The sequence below is a fragment of the Dermacentor albipictus genome, chromosome 2 (genome assembly GCF_038994185.2).
Source record: "Dermacentor albipictus isolate Rhodes 1998 colony chromosome 2, USDA_Dalb.pri_finalv2, whole genome shotgun sequence".
Taxonomy (NCBI): Eukaryota; Metazoa; Arthropoda; class Arachnida; order Ixodida; family Ixodidae; genus Dermacentor; species Dermacentor albipictus.
This window is the reverse complement of record NC_091822.1, coordinates 12199876-12218345: the sequence shown is the minus strand read 5'-3', so window position 1 is coordinate 12218345 and position 18470 is coordinate 12199876. Positions and strand designations below refer to the sequence as shown.

At 46.4% G+C, this 18470-nt stretch overlaps 1 pseudogene; it reads left to right on the top strand.

The window, feature by feature from the left end:
• LOC135908837 (glucose dehydrogenase [FAD, quinone]-like) overlaps positions 1-18470 on the top strand; it is a 161673-nt pseudogene that overhangs the window by 18094 nt on the left and 125109 nt on the right.

The window sequence follows — 18470 nt, the reverse complement described above, 5'->3', positions numbered from 1 at the left end:
CTCAGAAAAGCATCCTTTTGGTCACGCAAAAAAAGAAACCTGCTTACCATCTGTTTGAGGAACAAATATGACAATCCCAGCCCCCCATTCAACACTCTATGGAACAGATTACTACGACTTGCACGCTCCCATGTTGAGGCCCAAATAAACATCGCAAATACTCTATGCAGCTTTTGCACAGACATCCTCGTCAGACATTACGCTTGCATCACATGAAAGATTTTAGCGACTAAAAACAAATTACACACGGTGGCTCTTGCAAACATTGAAAAATTATGCCCTCCCCATTTGCCGTTCTGGGTTTTCATTCGCACTACTTCATTGTTGCAATATTCTGTGCTATCTCGATAATGTTCGAGGGGGACACCTAGGTAGGTGCCTGGAGTTACCGCCCATTGCATGTTACAAAAAGTCTTAGGCTTGTATTACCAATTCCCATGCCAAAAACCAAGACACTTGTTCCAGTTAATAGCACTTCCACTTGCAGTACAAAATTTTACAGCCTCTTGCACAACTGCTTTAACACTGTCATGGTCCGTACAAAACACTGCTACATCATCAGCATATGCTAAAACTCGAACTTCAGTTTTATGAAAAGTGTAAGCCCGGATGTTTGGGCTCTTCAGCAGCCGCAAACAAAAGGGCTCGAGTCCTCTGTCAGACAAGGGTGCCCTTTATTCAGCCACGAGTTCGATGCTTCAAAGCGGGACAAAAGCGCCTCTAGTGAATGCCGTGTTGCCTTAGAAACGTGCCGTAGAAAGTTATACTGCGGTGTATGTCGGTAATCATGAACATATAAATTACAGAAGTCGCAGTACAACGAGTAGCGAAGTACGTTTCCGCTACATTTCTTCTGCGCTTGGCGTGCACGCACAGCCATCTTGCGGCAAACACAGAAGACCGCCTTCTCGCAATGCATGGCGCTGCCCCGATAGGTGGCGTGCCACTTGCCCGCTTCTCCCCTTCGTCTTCATGCCACGTTGCGGCCCGGCTGTCCGTGCCGATCACGACGTCTGGCTCGCGTAGATTGTTTCTCCCTCCGAGACACCGAGTTCTTTGGTTCGTTCCGCTTGCTCAGGCGCACGTTTCGTCTTTGTGTGACTCAAGAGCATGCCGAGCCAATGAGTGGGCGGTGCGAACGGGGTGCGATAATGCTATCGCGTTCCACTCTTGAAGGCGAAGCTTAAGCGTCCTCCAATTTTTTGCTTTCGCACCGTGCCGTGAGCTTTAGGCCGCAGCATATGAGCATTTGACAGTACACTGGCAATCATTGTCGCGTGGACGCTATCAGAACTGTTCAAAAATAACTTCGTTATAGAAATTTCGAGGCATACAGCGACTGAATGTGGCCTCGTCACGATTCAATCTTTTTTTGTGTTCTAAATTCTTGGACATTTCAATATTATTTCTCAAGTTCCGTCGCACTGTATGTTTATCGGTCTTCTCAGCGTGCGATTTCCCTTTGCTTCTTTTTCGTAATCCAGTGCAATAATTCATAACACAAACGTGCCCATATGTCATGCCTTCTTTTAATATGCGTATTACCGCATCCTTTCCGTTCCAGTGAACTATCTAGCATCAACCAATGCACAGACCAAAACCGCCATTACATTAGCCGGGCAACGGGCGTGGGCGAGCGTCTCGGTGCGCGTTTTCCGCTGCTCAGCGAACATCGCAGTCCCGGCGTCGTAGCAGAAATCTGCAGGCGCTTTGTAACCTGACATTCATTTGTTGCCTGTCACTTTCAAAATTCTGACGAATAATTTTGTCACGAATGTAAGACCTGGTATGAGCGACTTTAGTAATAAAATGGTGTGGCAATATAACGCACATATGCCGCATGCCATTTAACATCGCATGGTACGTAGCATACACCTACCTAAGTGTATGCAAACCCTTACCGCGACACCGACGACTACGACGACGGCAAAATTCGCATGGAGTGTTTATTGCTATCGGAATAACATCTCGAACACGCTTCCCTTTTAGCTATGTCGCACTTCTTTTCTTTGGCTCCGATTGCCCTTCTTATCCCCTGCTTACACGCTTTTTTACTTGAATCTCGAGCTATCGCTGAGGCTCACATGATCACTGCAAATAACTGTGGCATGGAAGTGGTGGTACCCAGTATGGAACAGGACAATAGTGTCTGACGTCATGAAACATGAAAACACACACCGTTGCTTCATAGACAGTGCGCCTGACAATCGCTTGGTCTTCCTAATTGGAGAGTGCGCTCCTCTGCACTGCACAGCTGCCCAAATAATTGCGGTACCAGTCACCGTTCAAATGAAGATAAAGCGCTAGCTCATCTTCACCACGAGAGGCACACGTCTACAGGGTTGTGCCAAACTGGCCTGGTTTGCGCGCACTCAAGGAAATCGACATGACGATCGCCGGGTCCGCTGTCTGTAATACTTCACGCGGAGTTAGCGCTGTTTAGTTCCTTTTGAGCCACGTCTACATATTCCATGTCATACAACAGCAAACTGTGTTTGCACACGCTGTTAAAAACAGCAACTAAAAACAACAAAACAACCTGCTTTGCAGTCATCATTTGGGCCCACTACCTAGCCCGGAAGCTGGCTTTGCAATTATGAAAATTGTCTGATTGGTTGACGTGCCTGATTCATCCTTCTACTAAGAATTTGTGAGAACTAGGCAGGATAGGACCTTGATACATTTGATGCTTAGTAAATACAACTGGGTATTGAATAGCAATGGATGCAGTCAACGTCTTCGATTCACGTGAAGTCATTGCAGTATTTTGTTGTGCCAGCGCGCTTTCCTTCCTTGATTATTGAAAAGAACGTTGGCCACTGACATTACCCGTAAAAAAAAACGCGCACGAGAGAAAATGGAGGGAGGCGCTCGAACGGGATGTCAGTCTCGGCGACTTTCTAGTTTTGCGTTCGCCTCCGCGTTCGCCTCGGCGTCTCATTTCTCCGTAGGCTGCGTGCTCAGGAGGCGCGCAGATGTGAGCAAAGGCCTATCCGAAATTAGCATCTCCTGTGCGAAAACATTTCTTTCGTTTGTTACAACGCTACTAGATGTGCGACCATGCATGTAAATATGTGCATCGTTGACTCGCTACTAGTAACTCAGAGCCAGGAGTGAGGCGTAGCGACTCGGTTTCCAGCGTATATTGAACGTGTCTGTAACATACACATAGTGCGCGAGCATTTGCTTAAAAGCTGAAAGTTGAACTAGAAGCAAAAAGGTAGCCAGTAGGAGCTTACGTGAAATTCTTTTACATATGAGCAAGAAGAGTCGCACTAGAAAAACTTGGGCATACAGGTTAGCAATATCTTCGGCCAGTGCTGAAATATTATTCGCCCGCAAAGAGCCATCTGCAAAACACCAGAGATCCGTAACTTTGCCTCGTTGCTTTTAATTCGAGGTGATACTGGCATACATACCTGTCAGTTTTGTTGCCAATGGCAACATATCAGCTTTGGTCTGAAAGAGGGCCCTCCAAACAAAACAAGACGCTCTTCCTTATGTTTTTCCGACAAGGTATATCGGTTTTTGGATCTTCGCAGCTCTAAACCTAGCGTTCATCAAATCGCTGAACGCGCGCTAAGTAGCATCTTCACGTAGACATCAGACTCCGGATCGTTCCTTGCACCCAGTGCAGTGATTTAGTGCAGCTTTCATGTACTTACACCGTTAACTTGAATGGTGAACTACGTTGGAGCTAAATTTGATTCACTACGTCACAGAAATACTAGCTTTTACTGAATGCACACGTATGCTTTCTGCAATGCTTAGTGGTCATATTGCTGCATTATCTTCGTGTCGAAATCCTCCATTGACGCTCCCAACGAATCAGAACTTGATGTTCACGTCGACGGTGTCTATTTGACAGCGTTAATAGATACTGAAGCCCACGTGTCCACAGTGAGTTCTAACCTCCGTCGCCCACTGAGGAAGGTTCTCACGCCTCCTACTACTCGAGCCGTACGCGTGGCCGATGGCAGCACTGTTGACGTCACCGGAATGTGTACTTCCCGTATAAACATCGCCGGTGGCCTCGTTCCTGTTCTTCTTGCAGTGCTAACCAATTGTTCCCTTGACCTAATCCTCGGACTCGACTTTCTTACGGCGCACTCAGCTTTGATCGACCGTTCTGCCGGTACCCTTTGCCTCGAACTTCCTCTACTCGCACATATTCGTGCCGAACTGCCGAACAACTTTAGTGGGACCGCATTCGTCCACCTGCCGTCTAAAGCCTTGACTTTCGTAGATTTGCTATCATCTTTTCCTGTGCCCGATGATGATTACGTCGCCGCACCTGTTCCTAATGTCCTTTTGATGCGCAATATCAATGTGTCCCACTCCGTCGTCACCATCGCCGATAACCGGACACGCCTCCCCGTCGTCTACTTTGGCCTGATATAGGAAGTTCTAGACCAAGGCATATCAGTTGCAACGCTCTGTGCTATCGCAGATGGCACCGTCACGACGTTTTCCGTAGACGCCTGCTCAGATTCTTCACCATGTCCACAGGATGCTATTTTCCCTGACACAACATTTCGTCCGATGATTGCCGCGTACCTGCTGCCTGAACAAGCAGCAGCTCTGTGTCGCCTTTTGGTTCCGTACCACGACATCTTCGACCTCAGCAATCGTCAATTGGGCGAGACTTCAATTGTTAAGCATCACATAAATACTGGCGACGCCAGTCTTATTCATCGCCTGCCATGTCGAGTTTCTGCTTCAGAGCGCAAGGTTATTCAAGATGAAGTGAACAAGATGCTTGCCAAAGGCATAGTTCAACCTTTGCCGAGCCCTTGGGCGTCGCCCGTGGTGCTTGCTAAAAAGAAAAGAAAGACGTCCGAAGTTTTCTAAGACTCTGTTCCTACTTCTGATGCTTCGTTCAAGACTTCGCAGTGATTGCCCGATCTCTTACTGATCTTCTGAAGGACGTGCCGTTTATGTGGAGCCCCGCTCAAACTGCCGTGTTTGTCCACTTCACCAATATTCTCACCACGCCCCCTATACTTGCCCACTTTGACCCGTCCTCTCCTACAGAGGTGCGTACCGATGCTAGTGGTCACGGTACCGGAGCCGTCTTAGCCCAGCGCCAACAGGGTCAAGATCGCGTTATCGCATACGCTAGCGGCTTCCTCACAGCAACGGAGTGCAACTGTACGATTACAGATCGTGAATGCCTGGCTCTCGTCTGGGCAATTTCCAAATTCCGCCCATACTTGTATGGCGCGCACTTCTTTGTAAGCGAACTTAATGTAATCTAATGTAACTTCTTTGTAATCACGGACCACCACGCGCTCTGCTGGCTTTCCTCACTCAAGGATCCTACCGGCCGGCTTGGTCGCTGGGCTCCAGCTGCGGCTGCAGGAATATTCCTATGCAGTAGTGTACAGGTCGGGCCGGTTACATCAACACGCAGACTGTTTTTCACGCTATCCAGTGGACGAACCACCCGGTGACCCTGACCTCGATACCGACGCTTGCGTTTTCTCCGTTTCTCCGCTGCTACATGTTGCCAACGAGCAACGCCATGATGCCCCTTTGCGCGCCACCATTGATGGCTTGGAATCTTCGCCTTATGATTCGACCCTTCACCTGTTTGTTCTCCGGGATGGTGTATTATACCGCCACAATATACGCCTCGATGGTCCTGCGCTACTCCTCGTCATTCCTAAACACTTACGGTCAGCCGATCTCCAAGAACTTCAAGATTTACCAACGGTAGGTCACCTTGGCGTCTCCCGCAACAAGGACCGAATTCGCCGACGCTTTTTTTTTACCAAGCCTTGCCCGCTCCGTCCGGAAATACGTTGCGGCGTGTGAAAAAGGCCAGCGCCGAAAAAGAACCATCGGTGCTTCAAAATACCCTAGGCCTGTATCCACAAAAAGCTGTCATGCAAGAAATTTTCATAACAGAAAATCTCACCCAATCTTGACGTTGAACATATCATTAGCGAAGGCGACCAGCCAATGGCAATGAATACGAACGAAAGGCTTTGTGAATTAAGCCTATCGACCTGTATTCACAAAAAGCTTATTTCGCTAGAAGTGTTCGTAAAAGAAAATTCTTGCGAATCACGTTGCGGCGCGTACATTTAGCAAACGCGACTGGCCAATGGAAAAAAGAGCACTTGCAAACAAAAAGCTTTGTGAACTGGATCCCTCGAAAACCACAATGAAGTGCTTCTCATACACAGACCATAGCTGACGTTTCGGGCGTTCAACTCCTAGAAATATTAAATGCACATTCATGCGCCAAAGCTATTGACTCCACTCCACACTGCGATTGCGTGTGACCTTATGGCAAAATCGTCATAACGTGAAATGATGTACCTAAGACTGAAAAGAATTTCTTAGGTACAGTGGTCTCTTTCCCTTACTCTTGCGCGCATAAGTACATGAAATAGGTGCTATACAAGAACTTAGCAAAAGTGGATATACTCCTTGTACCCAAATGACCAGAACATTTCCGATCAATTCCAGAGGCTAAACGGGGCTGCACTTCTGGGGGATACTTTCGCAAAGTATGATGAGCTCGGCCTTATATAGCTGTCACTTTGTTCTCTTTGGGATTCGCTCATCTGTCCGTGCAAGCCTAACTGGAAGCTGTGCTCATAGCGAAGTGATTTGTCAATGGAGCATTATTAAGCGGTCCCCGACTGCCATTATCGTTTTCTCTCTTCGACTGCCTTTGCTGGTGTCCAAGAGGCATTAAGTGTCGGACTGTGTTATGACTCGGAACGAAGCTCTTTTGTGTGAGAGAACAATTGCTCTGACATTAGCTAGAAGGACAAACGAAGTGACCCGGTGCTCCCTAAATGACGGAAAACACCAAGTCTTCCTCAAGCGAACAGCGTAGACGCCTGTTTTTGAGTAAGCAGCAAAAGGACATGAACGTATGAGGAATATTTTTAAGGGCACGCGGACCGCGGCACGAGGTTGGCGCTAACTAGAAGCGTTCGCTAATGGCGGGACTCCAAGTTCATGGCTGTGCTAGGCGATCGTGGCACACAGTTGCCTGCAAAGCGGGCAGGGCACGCATAACATGGCCAGCATTTATTGTCATGAACACATTCTTGCTTTCCACCATTTCCCTTCTGGAAGTCTACGCGCTCTTGCAACTACACCTTCGGCTTGCTCACGGTCCGCAGAGCTTAGGGAGTCAGTTGGCCTAGCCACTAAACGACGCGTACATCGCAGCAAAGCGGTCAGGCGTGTTGATGTGGGACATAATCGAGATAGAATGCCTAAAATGATAAGACTTCTCACTAAGTGTATGCAGAACGAACCACTAATTAAATATCAACTAAGTGCAACATCTGTGCTTCGCTCCTTACTGTGTACGTCGGTTTCTCAATTCGCGTAGTCAGCAGCGCGGCTAAGAAATTAAGGGCCTGATTGTACAGGCCGGTTTACATGGAGGTGGAATGACTCAACTATGATGGAGAAAAATGCATACTACAAAAAAAAAACATTTCAAATATTACCTCACGAAGCAATAGGCGCAGGCTGAAAAAACGAATGCCGGCACAACAGAGAAGATAACTCTATACTACATAGCACTGCGCACAAATAAGTTGCCTTCTGCCGCGGCCTTTCCGTGCGCTGACTGCAGAAGACTACCCTTTCGGGGCGTTATGCACAGAACCATTTCTTGGACGGATACTTGAACGAGTCTGCAGAACTGGGTCCAACTGGTTCCAAATTTTTTTGTGGAATCGGATCCATCGGGATTACGTGAGGAAACTGCCATCAGAATATTTTACCTTTTTCACCCGCCGTGGTTGCTCATTGGCTATGGCTGCTGAGCACGAGGTCGCGGTATCGAATCCCGGCCATGGCGGCCGCATTTCGATGGGGGCGAAATGCGAAATCGCCCGTGTACTTCGATTTAGGCGCGCGTTAAAGAACCCCAGGTGGTCTAAATTTCCGGAGTCCCCCACTACGGCGTGCCTCATAATCAGAAAGTGGATTTGGCACGTAAAGCCCCATAATTTAATTTAATTTTAACTGCCATCAGGGGAAAAAAGGCTTGCGTGGCTGACATCACCAAAAGTACGCAACACATAGTTTTCTTTAACCATGCATACAGTGACACACGCGTTTCGAAACTGTAGCGCACGCGCCAGTCATGCTTGACTGAATGCCTTTCGTTCACTCCAGAACACCGTTCGCAGCGGGCGGCGTTGAATAGCGCCACTCGGCGGCGCCTGCGTTTTCCCCGAATGCCCGCGCGATATCGCGCTGTCCGGGACAGCTTTCAAGCGTGTACAACAAAACAATTTTATGACCACGCGAAAGCAACACTCTTGAATATAAGTACACCTTTAGATGATTCACGTTGTATGAGGAAATAGTTCTACTTAGAAAGAAACAACGGTATCAAAACCTATTGGAAATGAAGGGCATATGACAATTGTTTTATTCGTGTGGCTCTTTGCGGTCATTACATGGGGACGGGGGGTGGCTATAATAAGGAGGTGTTTCGTTCGCAACTTAATGGAGAACAATACGAGAACGCTGTTGAATTACGAAGCAAGCCAGTGCGCGCGAAATATGTGGAAACGTGTGACGGGCGGGCTTGATGTGGGAGACTCAAAATGACGATTCGCTAGGATGAACCCTGTGGAAGCGATCGAGTACAGGGCGCCTTCAAGTGCGGTCAGTTCCGATGAGCCTCTGATATTAGTCGGACTGTACAGGCGTGTATACGCGTTCTCGTGATAAAGTGGGTTACTTTATTTTGGATGGCTTAAACGTTGTTAATCAAATATGACCCACTAGGATTCCAACTAAGGGCGGCGAATTCTATTTTTGTGTCAACTAAAGTTATGTAACCAATGAATTTGGCAGACTAGTTAGCAGAGTGCAAATTTCGCTTAAGAAAGCCGAGCGCTTTTAAGGCCGTACTGTTGACTGCATGAACGTGCGCATAAAATATAGTTTTATGATAAATTGATATCTGCATATTGTAGAAGCATGTTTGCTTCTGTGAACCAGAAAAAAGTGTTTTCTTCTGTCAAGACGGAAATAATAACCAGCATTTAGTTTTGTCGCATCCTCTGATGACGAAAGTACTCCGTTTTTGGATATTTGCACTATGTTGACGAAGACAGCTTGAGGCTAACTATATTCCAGAATATTTTCTATTCCCTTTTAGCAGTATTGTTATGTCATGGGAAAAAGGTTCCTTCGGCCACTTCGTTTTAAGTTCTCTCTGGTTTAGATTGCTTGCGGTAATTTTTACAATAACCATCACATGACGACTGCGTTACCTCAGTCGTTTTCCTCTTTCATACAACGTTTGGCATACGAGTTGAATAGCGCGCTTCGGTAGATGTGTGTGTCGCAAATGGTTAAGAAAGTAACGCAGAGACTTCCAGAAAGAATCACTCACTCACAACTATGTTTATTTCGTGAAAACTCACGCACATATAGAATGCCTCAAAGCGCAGATCCAAAGGGCGCCAGGAAAAGCGGTTTGAAGAGGTGGCTTCACATTTAGGAATAGACTTTTCTCTTATATTGGTCAGTGAGCCCTTTCTAATTAAGATGTCCGTCTTCGTATGTATTGTGAAGCTACAAGGTGCGCGAGATTTCCACAGAAAGAAAGATGACAGGTTAATAGTGCTATGATAGGAAAAGGATGTCATAAATTTCGTTTATTTCTTCGTTAATTTCGATGTGATAGTAATAACTGGGCCACGGCTTGTGTCTACATCATTTGCGGAAAAATGGCCCAACACGCCGAGCGAAGGACGCTGCCACTCGAGGCACGACCGCCTGTTGTAGGGAGATGCGCGTTAGTACAGTCGCGATTGGCTGTCGTCAGCTGATACTCCAACTACCTAGGGCGATATCAATAGGCAATACGGTAGCGGGAGATTACAATGAAAGATTCACAAAGAGGACACAAGTGTAAAACAAAATGCAACATGTTCGTGCTTGTGGCATATCGTGGAGCGCCAGCTAAATGAAATCTTGGAGCGCCGTTACAAATACTTAACTTGAAGGTATTTAGCAAAGTCACTTGGCATTAGATTCCAGTATCGAAAAAAAGATGATTTACTTAACAATCAGGTTTTACACCAAGCGTACTTAAGATTAAGGAAACCTAGTCAGGTGGACGTGTAATTTTCGTGTGACATGTCCACCCTACGTGCTTCTTTGCTTCCGTCGCACTCCCAAATGCAAGCAGCACATCTGTATTCTGCACCCGCTCTGATTTCTCCATTAACGCGGTGAAGGTCACAGGGACACGCGGCGACTCCTCGCGCAATCAGCAGAAGCGTCGCCGACCTCAATGGGGGAGGGCGGCGAGAGCGGGGCCCCCGCTTCGTCGTCGAGCGGGCTAGGAGAGGGCGTGCATTCCCTTGGCGCTCGTGCATTCATCTCTCCCGACCACGTGACTCTCCTGTTTCCGGTCGCGCGCCCTTGGCAGTGAGTGAAATGCGACGTCATGGTTTCTTTTTTTCTTTAACGCGGCTCTCGGAAGAGGAAGCTTTACATCGATGCCAACTCCTGTTTCTCCACTGAATTACATGTAAAACGCAGAAGTGCTTTTTTAATAGAAGCACAGCACAAATTTAAATAAGAGATGCAGCTTCTGACAGACACAGTTAAAGTGTAGTGACTGTAAGAAGCAAGATTTGGATTTAGTGCTTTGCAATTTCTAATTATAACATGCCAGTGGGCTAGTTAGTAAATCATGATAGAATGATGCAGAGAGTTTTAGTACAGCGCTCGTGTTTGTTCACTCTGTGCCATGTGCTTGTTTGGAAGTGCGCTACCATATTCCATGGATTTCTGCAAACGTTCGCGAAAATGGGCTACAAAAAAATAGAAGCTAGAAGCTTGCAAGCCCGTAAACCAACACCAAAAACACATCGCAGTTTTATAACTTCCATCTATGAGAGCATCTAAAGCGGACAGATCTGACGCGTTAATTTACAGCCGAGGTGAAATTCTTGCATCCTTTACGAGGGTTTCGTGGAAGGTCTACCAACAAATTAGGGATATATATTAGTGCGGTGAATAATTGATCAGAATAGAACGCTTTGAATGTCTTAGTAGGCGCACATCCGATAATTATTATATTTTTATTCATTACTTAGTTGCGGAGTTGAGAGCTTAAGCTGTGTTTTCTGTAATTTCGTATTGTGCAATTTTCAACACTACAAAAAACCTTGACGACCTGAATAAAGAGTTCACTTGCGACAGCTCAACCTATATTTCTTTTTCTTTTTCTGCTCGACTTCGATACAGTGGTTGCCGAGAAAAGTAATTTGTGCGTTTTCATGCACTTAAGAGCTCCCGGGCTAAATATCTTACGGAGGATTGCACAACGGTTTTTGTACGGCTGCGGTTAAAGCCAACCTATCAAGTGTCAGTCAAAGAGCAGCCAGCGCAGGATATTCCAGGTGGCCATTTGACTGTGCGATCGGTGAGAACGCGCAGCCTGACACCGGTCACCGTCGGCGATGAGCCACCAGCCTTAATGCGCCGTCGGATCACGCAGGGAGACGCGGGCGTCGGCATAACAGAGGGTTATTATTGAGTACCAAGCTCGGATATAAAGTGAAGCATTTGGAAACGTTCGCGGTAGCAAAGGAGAGATTGCGTCCAGTCGCCGGCGACCCTGGCACTGGCAGAGCGCTCAAGGCGCACTGCGAAGAAGCGGCAAACTTTATGTTACGTTCGCCCCAGTGCCGACAACTGACGATAAACTGTCTCTTCGCTATTACGGACTATGGATGAGCCGCTATGATCTCGTGTGGTCGAAAGTTTAAGCGGTGGTTAAACGGGTGAGGGAGGTAGCAAAGCGCGTCGTCTTTTGTTGTACCTAAATTAGGGCGCATTTGAAGCAACACTCACTGCAGAAAGTCCTCAGATATGCTAAAAAAGTCTCCAGCGAAATTCAACATATTTCTCTCTCTTCTTCTTCGTAATTTGGGAGAGGGAATGTAGGCTTAATTCCGCAGCCCATATGGGAGCACGGCGCAGCGTATTGCGGATGGGGGCGGGGGATGAAGGTTGAGGGGGAAAGCGAGAGTAGGTTACAGGCAGCATACGTCAGCATCATCCAAGGGCGATGGCAAGCGAGGGAGGCAGAGGCCCATGGGAAGCCGCACTCTAGTGGCGATCTAGGAGCCCGTTTATGTACACGTATTCAAGCAGGCTTGCCAGTGCTGGAAGGTGGTAGCGGGCCGGGGACAGTAGCTCTGTTTCTGAGGTAGCCGGGAGTCCATACCATCGGTAGGTGGCAGAGAGCAACCACTTCCCTTCACGCTTGCGCAGAAAAAGCGGTTAACTCCTATTTGGATGCTCTCGCTAGGGTTCGAAGTAGGAACGTTCTAGATTATGGAGGTGCGTTTCTCAAGAATTCCCATGCAGTGTCAGTGAAGTGCATTGACCACTTCTGTCGAATGACGGCACTCTGATCCGAGGTGGCGGGCTGAGAGCAGGGAAGTTCAAGATGCAGAGGTTAGGCATGGTATGCAGTCTAGTTAGAAGTGAGTTAGAACCACCGGTGTCCTTTGCATTTCCTTCGCTGCCGTCGTTTTTGACCGCAGGGGCGTTCCCTGCGGCGTCAGCGCTGTAACCGAGTGAACGAGCACATGTGAAAGAGCGAACGCAGAGCGGGAAATGAAAGACGCGAGCCGTATACGGCGGGGACCAATGAGAGCGGCCCCTTCAGGGACGATTGTTGTCACGCGGACTGGCCCGACCGCTTGTTTCGTACTATCGTCTGGGCGCGTCGGCTCTCGCTCGCACTTGTTTGGTTAGCTTGGATTCGTTTCGTTCTGTTTCTTTAGATTGTCATGGTTTCCAATTGTTTGGTAATCTGGCTGCATACGCGACGTAAATTGTGTAGTACTTTCTGAAAGCTACGCGGCACCAGCGATTACACTGGAACCTTCGACGAGTCATGTGTAAAAGCCGACGGGCTTGACCCGTAGATCATATTTTCGACGATCGCGACTCTGCTACATGTCTCTCTCAAATTCTTTACCTCAATATATCGCGAACTGAAAACGCATATAGCGTTGCGCTCAAATTTCGCATTACGGAGTATCGCAGTCGTTGATTTTTTTTTTTTGCTTTAGCGGCATGCATGTCACGCAGTAAATACCGAATGCGCCTGGTTCGAGATCGTCCAGAAGCGAAGACCCACGCGGGCGAGCTTCGCTCATGAGTGCTACACATTTGTGGTGATTGCCCGGCACCGATTCAATCGCAGACCCTTAAACAATTTGAGCTGGGATAATGTAGCGATTCCTGTCGCTCAGTTCTGTTCCTTTATTTTTATTGCCCAGGACCTGCAGATCCCAGCTACGACGTAGGTTGAGCAGCGCTGGTAGCACTGGTGAATGGCGAAGAGGAAAAAATTGAAATACAGCCGTCACTGATTTCGATTTCCTTGTGACGGCGAAAGATTACTTGCAGCGCGCGTAACATTTTTTTTATTCATTCGATGCATCATACGTTGATATCCGGTTGAGAATGTTTGAGTGACAGTGTGATGGACGTAATAGGTGGTTTCCAGGACACGTGTCCAAAGTGCACGAGAAGTAGACCCCAACATGCGCTAACATGTTAGGCAAGCCTCCTTCGAGACATTATTGTTCCCACCAAACCAACCAGCCTGCACAGTTAAATTGAAAGAATTGGTTGTGCGGCTAGTTCGCTAGACACGTTGCAATTTCCCTACGCAAAACGTGAAAACGAAGCAGACAAGTCAAGACATGGGAAAACGATGTTTATCTACTCAGGTTTGTTTGATTCTGTAGAAAATATAGTTACGGTGAACGAGTGGCTTTTGAACAAGCTATGATTGACACACATGATTGGTATGTGGCACATAGCTCTTATCTAATTAGTCATCCGCTATTTTTGCGCTGTGAAATACCACCGGAATAAAATGGTGGCCCAGCGGTATATGCTGGTACCCATGCCACGAGGGCACCGCCGTCATGCAGCTGGCCAGACGGTGCTCGCTTATCGCAGGCCAACAGATAAGTTCGAGCATAAATAAGCAAGACGCACGAGCAGGGTGGTTGCGTGCGCTCATGCATGCTTCAAAAAGGTGCAGTGACGAGACCGAACTGCTTGTCATGTTCTGAGCTGGCGATGGAATGCAAAAGTTAAAAAAAGATAATGGGGTTTTACGAGCCAAAACCACTTTCTGATTATGAGGCACGCCATAGTGTAGGAATCCGGAAATTTCGACCACCTGGGGTTCTTTAACGTGCACCTAAATCTCAGCACACAGGTGTTATCGTTATCGAGCATGAACCTACTTAAATAAATAAATAAATAAATAAATAAATAAATAAAATAAAATAAAATAAAATAAAATAAATACCAAGACAGACAGATTACGGCTGTCTTTTCTGCTACACTGTACGCTATTGGTGAGACATACTGTGTATTTGGAGGTGTTCATTTTTTCTCCGTAACAAATTTCTTGGGCATTTGTCCGGGCCATACACACGTGCGTGGAAGCTCGGACGCGATAGGTGCGGCAGTAGCACGGGCCAGTGGGAATCGCCCCCCAAAGGCTTTCGCCCCCCGTGTACGGACGCTGCTCTCGCCGTCTGAAGAAACGAACGCCGCGACTTGGTGATTGTTGGCAGGACGTCACGGTGGCCACGCGACCACTGAAGAACGGCCATTGTTTACAAGAGCCGAACCGGGACCAGCGCGGGCCACGCCACCCGGAGACAAACTTGGCGCCGTTTTCTCGGGCAGCGCGCACGCGTGTCCACACACGGGGCGTTTCGACACTGGCGTGCAGTCGGTCAACGGTGACGAATGTCGACGAAAGCTGCGATGGCGTGCGCACGGTTCCGCAAAGTTTGGCGCGCATACTCCGGAAACTGCGGCCGAACAATCGCTCGTGTCTACAGTGAGCGCTCGTGTGTGGGCAAATCTTCTGAGAATAGAGGTATCAATCCGGCAACAAACCAATAATAAAACGACTTTTCTTTGTTAGACAGTTTTTGCGTTCACGGTGGAAAAGAGGCCACCTTCCATTTTATCTGTAGATTTCATGAGAGAGGATTATCGGATGCGATAAGCGGCAGCTGTTGACATTCTAGAGCTGCTTCGCAATGGGCTACGAGGGATGTGGCGAGGAATGTGCGCCAATGTTGATCACATTGTTTATCGAAGAAGCAGTAGGGGCAAATTTCTGAGTGAATATGTTTATGGTTACACAGGCCCCGTTTAAGTTGAGCGCTGGCTTTTGCTGCCACGAAATACAGTGGAAAATGAGCGAAAGTAATAAAATAAGGAAACGTTCTCTTTTCACGGAAGAATTATTTTGACTCAATGTCTGACAAGAACTTTATTTAGAGTGTCCTGAGGAACTCGATTGGGGGGACCGAAGGCTCCCCGATCAAGTTGGTGGCTCCGCCCACGACGGGACAGGGAGGTGGTGACTCTCCGCGACGTCGCGGGCCCTCTGGACGGCCTGTAGTTGGTTTGTGAAATCCGAGCTCTTCAGCAAGGCGTCCCACTTGGACTTGTTATGAAAGTCGGAGCCCGCGTTGTACGGGCACAGCCAGAGCATGTGGTCGAAGGAGCAGCACGCGTGACCGCATTTGGAGCACGATTGCGGGAAGTTCGGGTCTATCCAACTCAGCGCTCTAGGGGTGAGGTAGGATCTCGTCTGTAAAAGTCTGAAAGTAACAGCCTGAGCCCTGTTGAGTTTCGGGCTGGGGGGAGGGAATTTTCTTCTGCTTAGTCTGTAATGTGATGTAATTTCATGAAAAGTCGTAAGATTATCTTTGACTCAATGTCTGGGAAGAAAATTGTTGCAATCATTTATATGGCTCCAATTTAAAACATGAACTCCGACAGGAATACGATTACTTTGTTTATAATGTACGCAAAAACTGAAATAAGAGCATTAAAATGACAACAGAAGAATCAGGTGTCGTGCTACAGCAATATTTGCGCATAGATATAGATGCTCCATATGCAAGTGTTAACATGCTTGTAGTGTGCGGATTCTACAGAGGATGACATGTTGAACACCAAAATGTTTGAATATCTTGGGAATGCAATGCAACTCCTGCTGTTGTCGCGGTAGCACTTGGTAATCATAACACCATATACATATATATATATATATATATATATATATATATATATATATATATATCAACGCGAAGAAAGGGGGTTAACCGAGGGACCCGATATTTATTAGTCATATAATGAGAAGCCAACAAACACTGACACCAAGTACAACACAGGGGAAATTGCATGTGCTTAATAAATGAAATAAAGTAATGATAAATTAATGGAAATTAAAGTGGATGAAAAAACAACTTGCCGCAGGTGGGAACCGAACCCACAACCTTCGCATGTCGCGTGCGATGCTCTACCAATTGAGCTACCGCGGCGGCGTTTCCCCATCCACTTTCTTGGGTATTTATGTGTACTAGTAGAGCCCTGGGAGTGTTAGCCAGCGCGCCCACACACTAAACATTTTAACACCCTTAAGGGTGTAAATCAGTTTGTCGCCAGACGAACACCCTAAGGGTGCTGTTGTCTACACCCTGCAGTTGGGGTGCCATTATAGCACCCTAGTGGAAGGGTGTCCAGCAAAATAAATTTAGGGTGTAAGCGTGCTCGTCCAAATTAACACCCATCTGTGTGGGTGTTGGAAGGGTGTACACTCTTTTATCTCTAGCGTGTATGGAAGGCAGGTTCGGCAGTACACGCCTTCAATTACTACTATGTACAGCGATCCACGCACAACTATTGCGTGTGCCAGAAGGCTCAAGTTCGGCTACCAAACGCACCGTCGAACAGCCGGCCTTAAAGCTTCGATGGGCATACACAACACCTATAAGTGTGGATCACATTACATATTAGTAATTCATGGTGTATATTGGAAAACCTGTATTCGCTGCACAAATACAAGCTAGCAAACTTGACACTTTTGAGCATGTATATCAACACCAAGGCTATCATGATTTCCATATCCAAATAACATGCAACACAGACTGGTAAGATATATGCTGCATTTTCAAGAAAATGCAACTATATTTATTGCATGCTGCAATACAGAGTACAATATATACATAAATCACATTAAATATAAACATGCACAATCACCAAACACATCGGTAAGTACAAGAACATGTACATTTCCCACAAAGGTATCTAAAATATAAGTATTGATCAAATCTGTTATTAGAGAAGAAACTATGTATAGCGGCACTGAAATAGCCTGGGTTGATTCGCAGTGTTTTGGGCCACATAAAGGAATAAATTTTTAGTATTAGGCTCCAGTGAACAAAAATTCAATTTCTGATGCCTTAAAAAAAGGCATATTGCAAAGGTGAATTAGGGAAGCAATTGAAATGCAGAGCAAACGCACAAGAAAGACACCTGTTATTTTGTACACTAATGTAATCCCAAAACATTATGAAAAGTTTGGAAAGTCGATGTAAAGCAGAACTGGCCAACATTTTTCAGACTGAAACAATACTTCCCAAGCATAGACATGCTTTAAGTGAGGTTTAAGCCAGGAGCCTTATTGGTAATTTTCTATTTCCCACAAGATTACTTGAGCACAATAATACGTAGAATTTTTTAGTGCCTACATAGTTTGTCCTCTTTTGTGAAACGAGAGTTCTCTGGGCTAAAGGTGCTGTGTAGCGGTTTTTCTAACTACAATACCAGTCTATAAATTTTTGTTTTGTAACTCGAAGGCACTGGTACATCTACAATATGTAGTTTGAAAATAGGTTCTTTTCTTACTATAAATCAAGAGTGCATATTCCAGATCTACTAGTGCCTGGGTGCAAACTGCAGTAGGAGGCCTGATAAAAACAAACCACTGTTGATTAAACGATTTAGCTGAGCACAAAATGTGGAGTGTTTTAAAATACCTAGTAAATTTCTAAATTATTTGCACTTGGATGCAGTAGTTCAAGATAAAGGCGTGCTGTAGCATGTGAGCATGCAAATTAGCAAACTTCGTTTAATAAATTAGCCATACTCTGGTTACTAAAAGAACACAGGCATAGGCAGTCATGCAAAAGTTCAAGTTAAATATCACACTGTTAACATTTGCCAGCAAATGGTCGTATCAAACATGATAATTATACTGAACAAGGGTTGTTTCTTGGGATAGTTTGCAATGAATGAGATAAAATTACGTACAGCTTGAATGACAAGAACTGCGAGAGATGTCAGACTGCGTTGACTTCCAACATTTTATTACGTTGCCACATCATGTGTATATGTACAAAAGCGGGCATGCGCAGAATGAGTCACAAAGGGTGTCTAACAGCAAATGACTGTAGTAAGAACATCGTCCTTTGAAAAAAATAAACATTAGAATTTCTATCTGTTGAGATAAAAGTCTTCACTAGGGGTCAGCACGATAGAGGGGTCACTAACGCACACACTAACCAGTTTTCTAGTGGAATCTGCTTCTATAGTTTCCCGGATGACCT